Here is a 5,740-nt window from a genome sequence, read left to right as displayed (position 1 = left end):
GGATTGGAAGAGGAGCAGCGGGAACTAGAACCGGCACCCATATGGGATGCTGGCGCTTCAGGCCAGCGCTTAAACTTGCTATGCCACAGAGCCGGCCCCTTCTATCTTTTCTTGATGTAGTTTATAATAACAACAAATAGAAAGCCTGTCATCTTCTTAGCAAAGTTGTTTGCATGTGATTGATGTTATACTGAACTCCTAGGATGCACCTTGGCCAGCTTAGGCCAATCAGAACATCAAATTATTCTTAGAGTTTCAAGACCTTTGCTTGCACTCTTGAAGTTTGGATTCTCTTTACCCCTCTCTCGACCTTAAGAAGAAAGTATAGAGCTTTAAGAATTAGCAGAGATGGAATTTATGGAATAGAAAATTCCTGGGAAAAAAAGGACCATCAGTACATAACAGAGCATAGAAAGTGGATAGTAAGACAGATACACTCAATGTGCATTAGCTGATTAATCAAGTACACTGAAAAATTTCACTCTTGCTTGCCATATTATTTTATTGCTCAAGTACAAAGCTTTTCTATTTATAAGATCGAATTTATTATTTTAGCTTAGATTTATTTGAAAGTCAGAGTTACACAGAGTGGGAGAGACAGACGGAGGTCTTCTATTCACTGGTTCACTGCCTAAGCCAGTACTGAGCCAGACTGAAACTGAGAGCCAGGAGCTTCATCCAGGTCTCCCACATGAGTGGCAGGGGCACAAGCACTTGGGCCATGTTCTGCTGCTTTTCCCAAGCCAGTAGCATGACGCTGGGTTGTAAGTGAAGCAACCGGATTAAGAATTGGTTCCCATTGGGATACCAAAATTGTGGGCAAAGGCTTTATCTGCTTCAACCCAATGCCAACCCTCCTAAAATGGATATTTGCCTGAATAGAACTTTATCTGGTGCTTCAATTATTTGAGTCCCCAAAGGTGTTTTCATTGTAGAAGCTAGTTTTGAGTAGAGTTTTGTTTTCTGAGACTCTAAATATACAAATTATATATTAATCATATAAAATTACAAATAAATATAAATTATATCTACAATCTTTACACATATAAATCAACATATATTTTGGAATATATATGTCATCTATTATTCTGTGTGTGTCTACTCATGTATACATTGAAATACTTTTAAGAAATGATTTGATATTACATTTCTTTTGATCTTTTTGCTAAAATAATCTGCATTAATTTTTGGTATATCATTAAATATTATAGTAAAATATTTTAATGGTTTCATAATCTATTGTGTGAATATGCCATTATTTAAGTAATTTACTACATTATACAATAAAATATCAGTGTATTTTCATTTTCAATCAATGTTGTAATGAATACACTTGCAGATAAGACTTGGCATATATTTTTAAATATTTTCAAAGACAAAGCTCTGAAAAGTAGACTTAATAATCAAGGCATTTATATATTTTAAGACATCGATATATATGTATGGGAGTCTTCTAGAATTTATGTAATATACATATATTATAGATAATTTATAATTACCTTAATAGTGACTCTCAAAAACATCATTATTACCATTAGAACTTTGTCAAAATGGTAGACACAAAATGTTTTCTGTAAGGTACATCATTTGTGTAGATGTTTAAACATGGACTGCAAGTTTTATAGCCAATAGCATGTATAAAGGATTTTTTTTTTACCTTAAAAGTACAAAGTGTTTTAATTATAGTCATATTTATATGGAGCTACAGGAATAGCTAAGTAGGTGATACATTGTAGTTGACAAATAGTTTTATGTATTTTATTTTGTTGTTTGTCTATATTTAGTATTTCTAAAGGTAGAATCCTAAACCCATTGAGGAAGCATAATAGAGTTGAAGAAAACAAATAAGTTACTCTATGCAGTGGCAAATTATTATTTACTATTGAATTCAATATGCTTTGCTTTCCTAAAATAAAAGGTGTGTGGAAACATTTGTGATCATGTGGTTACATGTTACAGGCAGCATTCTTGTATTTCGTTTAGAACCATTTTCCTCTACTGTGGTTACTATTCAACTAAAGATGTGTCTAATGATGATTTTCAAGGAGCTGAGCTACTTAACGGAAATATTTCATTCTCTAAGGCCAGAGTAGACATGCTTTTAAATATTCTTTGCAAGAAGGTGGAAAGAAATATGGAGCCAGATAGGGAACATAAGGAGAGGCAGGTTCAGAGTAACAGTGAATGATTTGACCCAACTGTGCCCCCAAGTCACTCTCCTTGGTCAAAGCAAGTGTGCAGTTCTTGACTTCCAAGCCACCAAACTTCCCTGTCTTGAAGTCTGAATGATTGGGGTCACCACAATGTAACATTTCAAAATAGTTATCTGGTTTGGGTGAAATATCCTCTTAGCAACTCACTGATTCTTTCAGGTCAGGGTTAAGGTACATATGACAGCACTGTTACTGACCAGAGAATTATCAGACCCCAAAAGATGTAATTGCTAGCAATATGAGGGGCTGTAAGAGAGAGAGATGATTTTTTAAAAATCCCATTTCAAAAATGACTCTACCTTTTTCACCTTGACAGGAAGAGTAGATCTTCTTGAAATGCTTCGACTAGCTTCTTTGTCTGGGTGACTATGAACATTAGAAGACAAAAACCTTCCTGATCCCTATAGCTATTTCCGTTAACTCCTTGAAGGCCAAATAATGTGTGCGCTCAGCTGCTGAACTGTTTTAATGAGGTGCCACTGATTTTAATGGGGCAAAAAAGATGGATGATTTACACCAGATGTCCATAAGGGCCATTCGGGGATTGCTTTGCTGGACACATAGTACATCATGTTGCTCATTGAATTCTTAAGGGGTTAACTTGACCTTTCCCTTTAACACAGCACTAAAAATAATGTAATTTCCATTCTGTGTGTCTCTTTTATTTATATAAAAAAGCTCCATGACAAACCCACCAGGCCTCTGAGAGCAAGTTTCTCATTTATGCCTTTGCAATCTATAAACCCTAGTGGGTGATTTTGAAAGTGAGAATAGACACTGGTGGATGCTTCACTCATGGGCATGATACAGTTTTTTATTCTCAACACTTATGGCATTGAATCTTCCCAGGATGAGAGATTACTTTCTGAAGATTGTTGGTCAGTGTTGTATACCTCCTTCCTAATAAATTTATTTCAGGGCTGACAATGAAGACACTTGTCCCTTGGAGTATGAAAATAAAAATAGAAGAGAATGAAGTATAAATAATCTGTTACATATAACATCTTAAGCATTAAATTATATTCCTTATTTTCTAGATTCTGGTAAAGAGTGCTTTGCCATTTGTTAAAAGTTACCAAATTTGAACACATCACATAATTTATAATTAACATTTATTGGAATTACTAATTCAGATCATATTCTGGTTAAAACAGAGGATCAAAGTTCTGAGGGTTAACATTTTGCCTCTTATTTGGGCCCAACAACTGGACTTAATCTTTGACCTTCTACCATGAAGTCATTATGTACTTAGACCAACTCCTCATGAGGGAAAAAAAAAGAACTTATTTATTTGGAGGTATTATGACTTTTGCAATGAGTGAAGCTTCATCTTTTGCTCTGTATTTCATTTTGAAATCAGATATAATGATTACAAAAGAAATATAGGACCTCAAAATGTTATAAAAATTGATGAACAACAGAGGCACATTGTTGTAGAAGACCTAAAAATCAACCAAATGGCAATTCATAATTTCTTGCTTTTGTCTTCTGCTGCATTTGTAGGGTTCATCTGTAATTTTGGACTCTACATAAGTCCATCACTTATCAACCACTTCATTCATGACCAATTATCTTGTTCACTTAATTATTAAAGGATCTTTTAAAATTGGAGCCTTTATGTGTTCATATGGGATAACATTTTTTTATCTTCTAGGTTTATTCTAAGGTTTCCATCCAGTTACTTTAACTCAAATATCATTGGCATAAATCCTCCAATCTTGTCCCTCCATTCAGCCAAACAAGTGCCTATTGTAGTTCAACATAGGGCCAACAATTCCTTCAAGACAAAAAGTAATTTTAATATATGAGTAGGTTCGCCTCTTCCTGTAAGCGGCCTTAGGTGACCTGCGAAAATGGTTCGCTACTCACTGGACCCAGAAAACCCCACAAAATCATGCAAATCAAGAGGCTCGAATCTTCGCGTTCACTTTAAGAACACTCGAGAAACTGCCCAGGCCATCAAGGGTATGCATATCCGAAAAGCCACCAAATACCTGAAAGACGTCACGTTAAAGAAGCAGTGTGTGCCTTTCCGTCGGTACAATGGTGGAGTTGGTAGATGTGCCCAGGACAAGCAGTGGGGTTGGACCCAGGGTCGTTGGCCCAAAAAAAGTGCCGAGTTTCTGCTGCACATGCTTAAAAATGGAGAGTAATGCTGAGCTGAAGGGTTTGGATGTAGATTCTTTGGTCATTGAGCACATCCAGGTGAACAAGGCCCCCAAGATGCGCCGCCGGACCTACAGAGCCCACGGCCGGATCAACCCGTACATGAGCTCCCCGTGCCACATCGAGATGATCCTCACTGAGAAGGAACAGATTGTTCCTAAGCCAGAAGAGGAGGTGGCACAGAAGAAAAAGATATCCCAGAAGAAACTAAAGAAGCAAAAACTTATGGCTCGGGAATAAACTCAGTATAAAATAAATACGAATTAAAAAAAAAAATATATATATATATATGAGTAGGTTCATACAATGAAGTTTTATTCAACTATCATTCAGGGGCCCTCAGTATGCTGCTGCAGTCTACTTCTTTCTTTTTTCTTTTTTCTCTTTATTTTTTGACAGGTAGAGTTATAGACAGTGAGAGAGAGAGACAGAGAGAAAGGTCTTCCTTCCATTGGTTCACTCCCCAAATGGCCACTACGGCTGGCACTGTACTGATCCGAAACCAGGAGCCAGGAGCTTCTTCCTGGCCTCCCATGTGGGTGCAGGGGCCCAAGCACTTGGGTCATCCTCCACTGCCTTCCCGGGCCACAGCAGAGAGCTGGACTGGAAGAGGAGCAGCCAGGACTAGAACCTGGCGCCCATAGGGAATGCTGGTGCCGCAGGCGGATGATTAACCAAGTGAGCCACGGCACCAGCCCTGATGCAGTCTACTTCTAACTGATGCCATCAAATCATGCAGAATCGTTTATGAACCAAGCTCAAATATATTTTTCTTGTGTCATCACAATATAGAGATTCCCCTCCATAAAGTCATAGGTATGAGTCAAGGAATAACTGGTTGTGGTATAAATGTAAGTACTTGGGAGAATGAGTAAACTATTCATGAAATATACTTGGAACTGCTGCAGTTGGTCAAGTTTGTGTCACTGCTACTTGATAATGGGGCAGGGCATGTCCAATTTTATGGCTAATATTCAACATCATCTGGCTCATAATATGTGCTTTGGGCCAAAGTGGTTACTGCGTGTGTCTTCCTCAGGAGTGCCATCTTTGCAGAATTCAGTCCCTAACCAAAACTGTTTTTCAGAAAGAGAATAATTACTTGATATTGAAGGCAAGGACTTGCTTATAAAACACTGCCTTCAGATTCCATATAGGATGATTACACTTGTACTTTGAGCATAATTGAATTTGTAATATCATTAGGGATGAATGGCAACACAACCTAGGAGCAACCGGAGACAGTCTTTCTTCTCTTGGATTCTCCCATAAGACAAAGGCAACCTTTCAGGACACTACGATAAATAGGACAGAGGCACACATTCAAATGTTGCCACATTATTCAAAGCACTGTAGGTCTC

General features: G+C 37.5%; 1 pseudogene; it reads left to right on the top strand.

The window, feature by feature from the left end:
- Window positions 1-4,024: 4,024 nt before the first annotated feature.
- LOC100339582 (large ribosomal subunit protein uL22 pseudogene) lies at window positions 4,025-4,655 on the top strand (annotated as a pseudogene).
- The last annotated feature ends 1,085 nt before the right edge of the window (window positions 4,656-5,740 follow it).

Source organism: Oryctolagus cuniculus, chromosome 12, assembly GCF_051225735.1.
Source record: "Oryctolagus cuniculus isolate XC-2025 breed Fujian yellow rabbit chromosome 12, ASM5122573v1, whole genome shotgun sequence".
Taxonomy (NCBI): domain Eukaryota; kingdom Metazoa; phylum Chordata; class Mammalia; order Lagomorpha; family Leporidae; genus Oryctolagus; species Oryctolagus cuniculus.
The sequence above is the reverse complement of the archived record's forward strand: the minus strand, read 5'-3'. Positions and strand labels throughout refer to the sequence as shown.